Raw genomic sequence first — 14,112 nt, 5'->3', positions numbered from 1 at the left:
AATTCCATATAGAAAAAGAATCATTGCGGGGTTTAAATCACTAATCGTATTATATAATGATTTACGTTAATAATGACATAACCATTAAATGTATACTTTTTTTCGTCTCCTAAAAATATGTGGTGGTGTGGTGCATGGTACAAGTTTTAAGAAATATTAAATGAGTGTATTTGTGAATAAAGAAGAGGTCCCGGCCCATTTTATATGATGTGTAATGGGTTAATTAACAAAAGGTAATGTGCCGTGATGATTTTTTTGTGAATAATTATGAAAAATATGGATAAAAAATAAAGAATTGTGATGAGACTGTTAGAAAATGGAAATTGCATGTTTTTAAGATATGATTCCAAATGATAAAATGCGCCTGTTTTTTTTAAACGGATGAAGTATATATTGCATATATTATAAACTAAAACTAGGTTATTTAACCAAACATTCCTTTTACATTTAATTAGGGGGTAAAGGAAAGGACTTCAAAATAATAGCCTCTTTTGTGGGCTTTTACTTTATCTTGCTAATTAAGAAATTTAAAGGCATCAAACATAAATGAAAATTAGTCATGGGAATATACACTTGTCCAAAATACAGACATCTCATCTTCTTTCCTATTTTTCTTTTTATTTCTTTTTCATCGCCTTTAAATTTTAGTTGGTCACCGGAATGTGTGGGGCCAGTAGTGGTGTGGGGTCCAGTATAATGTCCTAGTTACACATAATTTTGGTGCATGTAATTTGGCACTAAAACCCACTAAAAAGTTTCGCATTTTAATTCTATTTTTAATAGTATTTTCACATGATCCGTATTTGTTTCCTTTTGATTTCTAGTTTTTAGTGGTTCACATGATCATTATTTCTTCAGTAATTTTTAGAATTAATAATAATTGTGTAATTCAATCAATTCAGATTGATCACACACATCAAATTTAATTTTAAATTAATTAGAGCACAAATTAACCATAGTCATGCCATGTTAGAAATGACACAAATCAATATATTAATCATCCAAAAAGTGCTTATTATGTGATCGATATTGTATATTTATGGGGAAAATTAATATGGATGACCAAACTTAAAATATACTAATACTACCCGGCAATTTAATTTGATATATATATGAACAACTTTGTAGTGAATTATCTGAAGGAGGGGAAACAAACAGACCCTTCAGATGTTTAAAGCTAAAGAGCCAAAAGAGTTTCCTTCACATATATCAATATTTTCTTTTCTTAATTAATTAATTAAAGTCCTGATTTTTTTTGTTTGACAAATACTAACAATTAAGGAGGCTTCTGAGCTTCTCGTATATTTTCAGTTTTGGTTTCCAGCTAGCAAAATTAGATTGAAAGGGAGACGTATATGGAGAAAACTTGAGAGCAAAGTTGTGTTTGGTTCCATATTGTGTTATCATTTCCAGCAAGTCTTACAAATGAATGTAACTTTCTTCTTAATATTATTATTTCGTTTTCAAGTTATCATAACAATTGACCACCCAAGTACAAATGTCAATTTACGTGTCTATTTTTTCATGATATCCAAAAGATTTAAGTCGGCCGTTACACAATCACACACAAAAACTATACTAGTATATATAACTATAAATTATATAAAAAAAACACACACACACATATAGGGGCGCGCTCCAGTGAGACCCCCTCTTTTTCGTGTAACATGAGGACAATGAATAAGATTTATAATACTAATGAACAAGACGTATATCTAACAAACAAGATGTATATATTGATTAAAAATAAAATTTTAAAAATTGGTAATGAATAAGAAATATATACCGATGAACAATGCAGTATATACTGATGAATAACAAAATTTAAAATATTCTGCTCCCTCCAGAATTCGAACCCTGCGAAAAAAATCTTTCTCTAGATACAATATCAACCATAGAATTGATAAAATAAACGCACCAGATCGTGCCCTAGATCTCATTAAAATTAGAAGGTCTCATTGGAACGACCCTCTATATATATATACAAGTAGTTTTGTATTTGCATGATAATTAACAGAATTAACTTAACATAATAGCAATGCATGCATGAATATATTATGCGCATGCAACGTATATTATTATTATTATTATTATTATTATTATTATTATTATTATTATTATTATTATTATTATTATTATTATTAGTATTATTATTACTATTATTATAGGAAAAAGGTGCAGATTGGCCCCCGAAGTAGTAGCCCCTATAGCGTATAACCCCTCTTACTCACTGTGTGTGCAACTAAACCCCTGAACTCCGAGAAAAGGGTGCAAATTCCCCCTTCTGACCTAACGCCGTTAAGTGTCCGTTAACGTTTGGGTTTAATTGCACCATTTACCTCAGGGGTGGATCTGCACCTTAATTTTTTTTTATTTTTTTTTTTTTTTTATAATTTCAGCAACCCACCTCTGGCATCAGCTTAACCGCCCCCGTACTCATCGATTCTGACTTGCACCTTGTCAGCTCGCACGCGCCCAATCTCTTGGTTGTCGACTGACCACCGCTTACATGCAGCAATGCCACCAGCTTCTTCACCGTCGCGCACAACAGCATCTCCTCCAACACCTTAACCTTTTAGGCTTATCTTATGATATTAATTGTGTATATATTTATCTATATAATATATATTTAAATTTTATTTATTTATTTTTGAATAATTATTAAAACTCTAGATAATAATTATGATTTTATTTTTGGTTAATTTAATATTTGTAAATTTATTTTAAAAGAGGAAAAAGAATGGATCCGGGTCAGGACTCGAGACCCTGCGAATCTAATGGATCTGGACATTAATCTCATTTTTTTGGACCTAATGGATTTGGACCGGATCCTGACCTAAGTAAAAAAATACGGATATGGATTTGGACCAAGCAGGATTTGATCCAGGTCCACATCTGGAGTTGGTGATGCTGCTGCATGTCGGCGGTTGGCAGTCGACGATCAATAGATTGAGCGCGTGCGAGCTGACAAAGTGTAAGTTGGAGCCGATGAGTACGGGGGGCGGTTAAGTTGATGCCGGAGGTGGGTTGCTGAAATTATAAAAAAAATAAAAAAATAAAAAATTAAGGTGCAGATCCACCTCTGAAGTAGAGGGTGCAATTAAACCCAAACGTTAATGGACACTTAACGGCGTTAGGTCAGAGGGGGGAATTTGCACCCTTTTCTCGGAGTTCAGGGGTTTAGTTGCACACACAGTGAGTAAGAGAGGTTATACGCTATAGGGGCTACTACTTCGGGGGCCAATCTGCACCTTTTCCCTTATTATTATTATTATTATTATTATTATTATTATTATTATTATTATTATTATTATTATTATTATTATTATTATTATTATTATTATTATTATTATTATTATTAAAGATTTCATATGGGCGATCATCATTATAGTAATGAAAAAATGCAGACCATCTCTCCCCCTTCGCTAACCCTAGCCGCCCCTAATTCCTAATTCCTACCGTTCATTGCCGCCGGCGGATGGCCTCCAGTTCGCCGATCATCGGTCGAGACAAGAGGGGTCTTAACCTTCCCCCGGTTTCTTCCAACTTTGATGTTCGAACTAAACCTGATTTCTCCCATGGTATGCGTCTGCCTCCTAGGGGGGCGGGTACTGATTCCGGCGCGGTTGCCGTCGGACTGCGATCTACTGGTAATTCATCAAGTCTGACAGGTAAGCAACCTACCCAGATTCTCACTAATTCCGACATCGTTAGCATCTCCCCTAAGCATGACGATAGAGTTTCTTATGCGGAGGCTACTGGCAAGAGGCCGGTGAAAAGACCGGATTTGGCTGCTCACATTTTTCATGATCTGCGGCCTACTAAGGAGGGCGATCAGTTCTCCCTCAAAATACCGAAGGATCTATATCTTAAGGAGATTAAGGCCTTTGAATTTGCTTTGACAGGACGTTTGTTTCTTCAGAAAGGAGACAAACCGAGATCAACTATGGAACTAAAGTGGGAACTTAAGAGATTATGGAGTTTAGCCTCTGATTGGCAACTAATTCCTTTGGGAAAAGGTTATTTCACTCTCTGATTTACTACGGCTGAAGATAAGGTTACAGCAAAGGGAAAGACAGTTTGGGAGCTCTCAAAAGGGCTCCTCCGACTCCGTGAATGGACTCGAAATTTTGATCCTTTCAAAGAGAATTCCCATTTGGCGGACGTTTGGGTTCGCATACACTATCTGCCGATAGAATACTGGAACCCACAGGTTATTTCTGAAATTGGCAGATATTTGGGTCACCCCTTAAAGATCGATGGAGCGTCGGCAGGACGTGACTTCGGACAATTCGCTAGAATCCTTGTGGAAATCGATATGTCGCAAAATCTACCTTCTACTCTTTTAATTGATGGTGAGGATACATCATTCCATGTTGAATTTGTCTTTGAAAATTTGCCTCTTTACTGTGGTCGTTGCAAAATAACTGGGCATTCTCAAGAAACATGTCGAAAAAAGCGACGTGTGGAGCCGGTAGCTATTCAGGAAAATCTGACGGCTGCTCCTAACCATCAGTCTGGTGTGGTGAATCATAAACAATGGCACATTGTGGAGCAGGGCAAGAAGGTTGTTGTCCCAATGGTGCAAACCACGGGGGCACAGCAGAACTCTTCTAGTTTTGGCCATTTGGCGACGGGGGTGCAGCAGCATGATTTCCAGAATGAAGGCCATGAGATGGCTGGCAGTAGCCCAGTTCTGGATTCCCAGAGGGTTGACGATCATGGCTCTGAGGAGAGAGCGTTATACGAGCCGGAGGCAGCGGTGTTGGTTTCGGTTGATCAGGAGCTTGATAAGCCGACTGGTAGTGAGGACGAGGTGGACGAGGATTTTGAGATGGAGACGCCGGCTGGGGATCCGACTGAGATTGTTACGGCTGCTGCTGATTTGGATGAAGCTCAAAATTCTGAGCAAGCTGGAGAGTTGGTTGGTCAGCAGGCTAAAAAACTGGATGGTGATTTGGGTGGGCAAAGCAAAGACGCGCACACTCCTGCTCCAGAAGATATTGATAGTCGTATCAGTCGGTTAGAGGCGCAGGTTAGCCAAGGAATGCAAATGCTTGTTGAGCAAGCACCGCCTAAGCGACGGGGACGTCCTCCAAAGGGTATGGAGCGTCCGCGCGTTCCACAGACTCAGGAAGATAGCATTAAAAGTCGCCTCAGAAATGCGGAGGAAATGGGTCAGAAGCCGAGGGATTTCGTCATTGATCATAGCAGAAGTGCTAGTTTGCGTGTTATGAATAATATCGCCAAAGGCCGTTGGTCGGAGGAAATGGAGATGGACGATTTTATTTATTATTAGGTGTTTTTTGAATGGTTTTTAGAGCGCTTTTTGCTTTGTTTCCTGTTTGACGAGCTCCTTTTCGAGTCTCGGGCCTCTAGTCTGCATTCTTGTGCTTTCAAAGGCTTTTTTCTTTTTTTTTTCTTTTTTTTTTCTTTTTATAATAAACCTCAATTTAATAAAAAGATTTCATATGGGCCAGTTTTCGATCGACTTAAACATACCTTTAAAGTAAAAATTAAGTCTATATAATCATTTGGTGGAAGAATTGTCCTTCTCAAATCTATGTTGTCCAACTTACCTATTTATTACTTTCTCTTTTTCGTGCTCCATCTTGTGTGATAAAGAAAATCACTGAACTTCAAAGGAATTTTCAATGGGATAGGGAGGTCGGGGGAAATAAAAGAATTGTGTGAGTGGCATGGGATAAGGTCTATACATCAAAAGAGGATGGGGGTATAGGGATGAGAAGGGTGGATTGGTTTAATAAGGCCTTGTTCGGAAAATGGGGTGGAAGAGTCTCTTTGGTGTAAAGTGCTAGTGTCAAAGTATAGGTCGAGAGAAGGGAATGAGAGGAGCCTAGAAGAGATGGGTAGAGGTTCAATATGTTGGAGGGATTTGTGTAAACTTGTCATCTTAAGTGATTGGTTCAAGGAGAATAATATCAAGGAAATTGGGGGAGGGGATAAGACGAGATTTTGGCACGAAAAATGGGTGGGTGACTGTTGCTTAGCTGATTGTTTCAATAGATTATTTAAAATATCACTTGATAAAGGTGTCTGGGTCAAAGACAAAGTAGAATGGGTAGGGAATAGATGGGAATGGAGGTGGAAATGGAGGAGGGATCTGTTTGAGTGGGAAAAAGAATTATTTTCTTCTTTACCTTCTATTCTTTACAAGTTCAAGCCTACTCGAAACAAGGAAGACACCTGGAAGTGGAATGCAGAAAGTAATGGAAGATACTCTTCAAAGTCGGCGTACAAAGAGATAGAAAAGTGAGCAAACCAAGGAAGCATTTCACGTGGATTTTTGAAGATCTCTTGATGCAATCTTGCCCCAAGCAAAGCATCGACATTTTGTTTAAAACTCCTACAAAATGGGATCCTGACTCGACAAAACCTTTCAAAAAGAGGTGTGCTCCGCGAGGTTGTCGATGACAGGTGCCCTTATTGTTTTATACACTGTGAAACTGTTGAGCACCTCTTTTTCACTTGCTCGTTTTCTCACAAAGTATGGGTTGGTTGCTACAATTGGTTTGGAATCAAGTATGTTGGTCATTCGAATCCGTTATGTCATCTTGAGCAACACTTGAGATTTGCAAGGAATAAAAAATCAACTGAGTGGTGGAAAGCTTTATGGATCTGTGTTATCTGGAATATTTGGAACAATCGAAACGAGATGGTATTCAAGAAAAAGGCGAGCTGCTGCAATGACTTAATCGAAATTATTAGAGTTCGTTTTTGGTTCTGGATCTCAAATCTTTCCCCTAATTTTATCTTCTTTAGCTTGGTAGATTGGATTTGTAATCCATCTCTTTGCCTCGAGCTTTAGTGTTTTGTGTTGTTTTTGCTTTTGTTGTTGTTCTTTGTATCTCGTTGGGTTGCACCCCCATGCGTTTTTGAATAAATTTTATTTACTTAAAAAAAAAGTCTATATAATCAGTTTAAATGTCATTAGTTGTCGACATTAGGAAATAGACAATAATGAAATTAACAGTTTTGTTTTTAAGCAAAGATTAGCAACTGTTGTTAAAGAATAAATTAAGTTTATTTGTAATATATATAGATAAACTTTCATATATATGCTCAATAATTCGTTTTAGAAGTCATGATACATATGTAACGGCCTTAATTAACAAAATTCCTTTCACGCGCAGTACTCATTAAATATCTGATAATCTGAAACTCTTGAAAAAATTTCTAGATCAAGTCCATTGTACAAGAGTTTTTCTAGTACAATAATAAATTTACTTGAATCGTTTTCACAAATGATACCTTTAGTTTTGTTTACCTACAATTTTGAATGTTGTAATTAGTAAAGAAATATAATATTTACTCCTAAAGAAATATTCACTCCGTCTATGGCTAGTGTGGATTAAAAGTCTGAAGTTTTAAGAAAATATTAGGAGATATTTATGAAGTTGAGGAAGTGACCCATTAAAGTTGCTTTATTAGAACTGCGTGTGGTTTCGTCTGTGATGATGGGAGAGATCATGGCTGTGGTGCATGGAATTTTTGTTTGTTTGGAGAATGATCTTGCACCGTATGAGATCTTTACAGATTCTTTGCTTGCTGCTCGTGCTATGGCGAAGGCTGGTGAGGAGCATAAATTCCTCCCTGATGACATTTGTGATATTATTAACGTTGCTAGGGAGAACTGTTTGATTAGTGTTAATCATGTTTATCGTGAAGCAAATAGGGCTGCACATAGTCTTGCCCAATTTGCTCGTGAGTGTCCAACGCCTGTTTGTTGGACATCGGATTTTCCTGCTTGGCTCAGGGAGTGTGTTTTGATGGATGATGAATGAAGCACTTTTCCCTTCAAAAAAAAAAAAGTTGCTTTATTAGATAATAATTTGTGTGATGATTTTTTTGTAAATGTTGTGTGTGAGGTAAAAGTATAAAGCTATATATGTCTTAAAATGAAAAGATCACATTTATTGTGAACGCACAAAAATGGTAAAGAGATTGCAGTTATTATTGGCTAATGGAGTACTATTATTTAAAACAATAATGATGTTTGGACACTAGGTGTGCAATACACCTCCAAAAAACCGCCGGTTTTCCTACTAGTCCAAATGGGCCGATTTTTAGTGATTTATTTATTTACTAATTTATCCTTTATTAGATATATTGTTTTATTATTTTGTTTTTTTTTTCTGTGTTATAATTTTTGAAATTTATGGTTTTTTTGTTTCCTAATTTTTCAGTTTTTTGTTTCCTTATATTTTCCAACTTTAAAAAAAATATTATTTTTTTTTTGATCAGGAAAAGAGGGTAAATTTATTAAAAGAAGAGCAAAGGTACCAGAGGTACCACAGTTTAGTACAGAAAAGAAGTAGTGAATTCTCGAGAACACCACTTCGAGAAACTTGCATCCGAACTAGCAATGCCGAAAGTTTGGTTCCAGCTCCACATTCTTCCTTTGATTTCCAACACCAGTTTTTGGGCGTCCCAGACCTTACCTTCAAGTCTGCTCACGTTCCGGCTCTTCCAGATAAGCCAAACCGTACAAATCCAGAGCGCCTTGAGAAACTTCCTACTGCTTTTTCCCCTTCCTCCGCAAGCAAAGGTACTGAAGTGTTGTAGGATTCCTTGAGGTCTCGCCGTTCTCTGCCCGACCCACTGCTGAATAAGATCCCACACCTGTTCGGCCTTTGGACAGTGAAGAAATAGGTGTGCCGCCGTTTCTTCTTGTGCCACGCATGAGTTACACCAGCATTCCTCCATCTGCAGCGCCACCTTCCTCTTGATGAGGTAGTCACAGGTTGCTAATCTGTTGCGAAGGCATCTCCAAGCAATAACTCTCGCCTTGTAAGGAGCCGGAGCGTCCCAGATTTTTCCAAGAGTCTCGTTTTGAAAAGTCAAGACAGATGCTTCATTTCTAGTGGCCACAAGAGCTTCGTAGGCAGATTTTGTTGAAAAATTACCGTCCTTCATCGCCTTCCATTCCCAGCCATCTACCTGACCAAAGCGGGGAGGGCAACCGGAGATAAGAAGTAATAAAGCTTCGATCAAATGTTTCTCCCTCTCGAACAGATCTCTTCTCCATTGAAACTTCCATTCCCACGCCTGACAAACATGGTTTTCGTACCTCAATATCGCATGAATTGTTGTCATTTTCCCCCATGAATTGATTGCTAATATGTGTTTGTATCCCAATTTTGAGTTTTGTTGAGTTTTAATTCCTTGGTGTAGTTTTGGAGTGATTTCAGGGAAAATCAAGAATTAATTGGAGGATTTTGAAGACATGAGATCGAAGTACGTCTCGAGAGGAATCCGTGAGCGCAAACGGCGACCAAATCCGAGTCCGGACGAGGGAGAACGGAGCAAAACGAGCGGACTGTGCAAAACGCCCAGTACCCCGCGGTCACCACCCGCGGCCGCGGGGTAAGACCGCGGGTCAGCTATTCCCGACTCAGGAGACACCCGCGGTCACCACCCGCGGCCGCGGGGCGGGACCGCGGGTACCCTGAGCATCCCCCACGTTTGAAGGCCGCGGACGCGGGCCGTGACCGCGGGAAAAGGGCGGGGCTCCCCCAAATGGACCCCAAACGCGATTTTAGCCTCAAAACTCCATCTTTCTCTTCCTTTCCCCATTCATTCACCACACACACCCACTTCATCTTCCCCAACTCTCCAATCCCAAACCCTAGCCTCCATTCTCTACCATTTTTTCTCTCTTCCACACACAAAAACAACACCAAAATCAAATAAAGAAGGGGAAGACTTGGAAAGGAGCTCATCAAGACTACATGATTGAAGATCAAGATTATAGGATTTGTCTATGAATCTCTATCTCTCTATATCTTTATTTATGTTTTCTTATGACTTGAGATTTGCTTTTATTATGAATATGCTTGGCTAAAATCTCTTATCTTAGGGATTAGATTAGATGGATTTGTAATGGATTGATTTCTTTGTTCAATATATATCTTGATTGTGCTTATTGTTATCTTTTCAAGTCCTAGATTTATCTCTTGTATGATTGGTTGGCCACCTTTTGTGCATTTCTAATTTGTGATTTGAATCGGGAGAAGATAATTACAATAGATTAGGAGTTTGATACATATCATCTCAATAAACCGGGAGGTTGAGAGGTGGGTGAGGGCTTGTTGATCTTTTGTGCTCTTGGGAGTTATAGGTTAGAAATTGACCGGGGACGGCAATTATGACCCGTAATCTACTGTTTTAGTCGTCCGGGAGGGGGCTAAAACTAGTGGGGAGATCGCCCTAGATAAGTAGGCCATATCAAGATTTATATTGATTTAGATTGAAGTTCATTACGATCCATCGAAATCTAGTCCCTAGGATAACTTTCATTCGAGTCATTCCCCAATTTATTAACTAAGTTTATCTTGTTGTTATTTTATTTACTTGCTTTATTTAGCTTTGTTTTAGTTCTCAATATCTCTTCATCTTTGGTTTGTCTAAATAGATTGAAAACAACTTATTAATAATATTTAGAAGTTTGAATTCACCAATCCTTGTGGGATACGACCTTGCTTCCCTATGTTGCAACTACACCGTATACTTGCGGCGTGGTGAAAATAATAGCGAACAAGTTTTTGGCGCCGTTGTCGGGGATTGGTTGAGTTTTTACTTTTGATATTGTGAAAAGTTGTTTTTATCTAATTTAGATATTGTTTTTATGTTTGTTTATTTATATGTTTATTTATTTTTGCTAGAGAAAATTGCTCCACAACCGTAAAAGCGGCACCAAAAATGGATGATGGAAGGAATGAGTTGGTTGAGCAACTCCAACTACAATTGGCGTTGATGCAACTTAAGTTGCGAGTTTTGGAAGCCAAAAGAAATTGTAGGCAACCAATGATCCAAAAAGCCTTCCAACCAACACCTTCCTATGGTGACTTTTATGACATGGGGTGCAATGCCATGGAGTGGCAATCACCATTGGAGTATAGGACCATTTCAATAGTTGGAATTATGAAATTTCTTATTCCACTCAAGAAGGCTTCCAAGGGGGAAATCGATACTATCAAGAGGAGAAATCAAATTCAAAAGACGATCTCCTTCAATGCTTCATAGCTACACAAGCTTGGATAGAAAAAAGTCTAGCAAAATCGGAGGTTATGCTAGAAGAGCAAAGAAGGTCTTTGGCTACCACTATGGAAAATCAAAAGCGAATTGATGATTTGTGCATGGCCATTAGCCTTCAAAATGGAACCTTGTATGAGGAACCAATGCCAATGCTAAGTGAAGAGCCTCAAGAAGTTGAAGAAGAGTATGAAGAAGATGAGGATCAATTCTCCAAACCCCTTGAAGTCGAGAGCCCAACTTTTCCGACACAACCTCTACAATTTCAAAAAGATGAAGATTTCACAAGCTTTAAAGAAAGCAAAGTCAAAAATTTTGTCGATCCTTACCTCGCCACAGGCGATTCTATGAAGGCTTGCTTCTTTCACTTTTATTTATCTTCATCTTTTGATTTTCACTTTGATTTGTCTAATAAGGAATTGTTTGAGTGTGGTGGTACTCTAGATGGTGAACGAGATTACCATGACGCCCGGGATGTCTCAAGAATTGCAAAGCCACCATATTTTTGGGTCGCGGTGGATGGAGCATGCAAATTTGATGAGAAATGGCCACCGCCTAAGCCTCCACCTCGTTTGTGAGTACGAGACAAGTAACCATTTTTTCCTTCATCCAAACTTATTTCTCCTTTGTGTGAAATAAGTTTGGGGGGAGGGTGAAGATGGGTTACTTATCTCGTTTATCCGTTGTTTATTTATTTAGTTAGTTTAGTTTTCGAATAATGAGATTTTGTCTCTGTTTTTGAGCTTTTCCTTGTCTTTTGTTTTTGAGCTTGATTGTTGAAAAACATGAGTTGGATGAAATGTGTGTTGGGCTTATGATATGAATGTTGCTTTTGAAAAGAAATTGTGTGTATCACTTGTGGATTATGCATGAAAAGTTTGAACTTGTGACAAGTGAGTTAAATGTTTTGCCTCCAAGAACTTGATAATGAGCTTGTAAGATTTGAGCCATTGATTGTCATATTATCACAATCTCATTTTGTTCTTGAGTGTAAATCGATTGAGCATGTATGTTGGTCTCTAGAACTTGCCATGAGTCCTCTCTTGAAAATAAAAGTAGATGTGTTGTTAATATTGAAGTGATTTAAGGCCATCTTTGTTAGCCACTTGACCCCAATTGTGCCAAATTCTCATATGATCCTAGTTTACCCCTTTTGTGCCTTGTAGCCTTTCTTTGAATGAACCAATGATAAAGGGGTAGAACTTAGAGTGTTAGTGGTTGCTTTGATGAAGAAAAAAAAATTTGGGAAATGATTGAAATTGCTTATCAAGCTTTGATTGTGTGAAAATCACTAATCCCCTATGAGCTCAAAAAGAAAAAGAAATGAAAATGAATGTGAATAAAAGAGCATAAAGGGGAGTGATTTACCTTTTGAATCATAGCCATGATAGATATCACTAAGGATGAAAAGATGAAATGTAGGGATTTTGGTTTTTGATTGATAAGAGAAATGGTGAAGTTGATTTGTTCATTGTGATTGATGGATTGTGGGATGAGTCACTTTGCCTAAAAAAACTACTCACCTTACCAAAGAGCCCTCATTACAACCCAATGAAAGCCCTTTTTGATCTCTATTTATAACACATTGAAGCATAGAGAGTTAGGACAAATGGCAAGCCTATGGTAGATTGCATGCATTGTTTCGAATTGAGTGTAAACACGTCCATTCTAAACACTTGAGAGTCGAGTGCATCATTGAAACATTCACCTTGTGAGGATTCAAGCTTGGAGGCTATAATGTTGAACTTACTATCACTTGTGACTTCTTGAAATGCATATCTACTTGTGATACACTAGTGAAATATTTTGAAAAAATTGAAGCCCTTGAAATGACACCAATTCATTCTCACATGTTTGTTATCTTTTATTTCTCTTCTCTTTGTTGTTTGGGGACAAACAACGCTTTAAGTTTGGGGGGGTTGACAAACATGGTTTTCGTACCTCAATATCGCATGAATTGTTGTCATTTTCCCCCATGAATTGATTGCTAATATGTGTTTGTATCCCAATTTTGAGTTTTGTTGAGTTTTAATTCCTTGGTGTAGTTTTGGAGTGATTTCAGGGAAAATCAAGAATTAATTGGAGGATTTTGAAGACATGAGATCGAAGTACGTCTCGAGAGGAATCCGTGAGCGCAAACGGCGACCAAATCCGAGTCCGGACGAGGGAGAACGGAGCAAAACGAGCGGACTGTGCAAAACGCCCAGTACCCCGCGGTCACCACCCGCGGCCGCGGGGTAAGACCGCGGGTCAGCTGTTCCCGACTCAGGAGACACCCGCGGTCACCACCCGCGGCCGCGGGGCGGGACCGCGGGTACCCTGAGCATCCCCCACGTTTGAAGGCCGCGGACGCGGGCCGTGACCGCGGGAAAAGGGCGGGGCTCCCCCAAATGGACCCCAAACGCGATTTTAGCCTCAAAACTCCATCTTTCTCTTCCTTTCCCCATTCATTCACCACACACACCCACTTCATCTTCCCCAACTCTCCAATCCCAAACCCTAGCCTCCATTCTCTACCATTTTTTCTCTCTTCCACACACAAAAACAACACCAAAATCAAATAAAGAAGGGGAAGACTTGGAAAGGAGCTCATCAAGACTACATGATTGAAGATCAAGATTATAGGATTTGTCTATGAATCTCTATCTCTCTATATCTTTATTTATGTTTTCTTATGACTTGAGATTTGCTTTTATTATGAATATGCTTGGCTAAAATCTCTTATCTTAGGGATTAGATTAGATGGATTTGTAATGGATTGATTTCTTTGTTCAATACATATCTTGATTGTGCTTATTGTTATCTTTTCAAGTCCTAGATTTATCTCTTGTATGATTGGTTGGCCACCTTTTGTGCATTTCTAATTTGTGATTTGAATCGGGAGAAGATAATTACAATAGATTAGGAGTTTGATACATATCATCTCAATAAACCGGGAGGTTGAGAGGTGGGTGAGGGCTTGTTGATCTTTTGTGCTCTTGGGAGTTATAGGTTAGAAATTGACCGGGGACGGCAATTATGACCCGTAATCTACTGTTTTAGTCGTCCGGGAGGGGG

The sequence above is a fragment of the Salvia miltiorrhiza genome, chromosome 4 (genome assembly GCF_028751815.1).
Source record: "Salvia miltiorrhiza cultivar Shanhuang (shh) chromosome 4, IMPLAD_Smil_shh, whole genome shotgun sequence".
NCBI lineage: Eukaryota > Viridiplantae > Streptophyta > Magnoliopsida > Lamiales > Lamiaceae > Salvia > Salvia miltiorrhiza.
Note: the sequence above shows the minus strand (reverse complement) of the source record.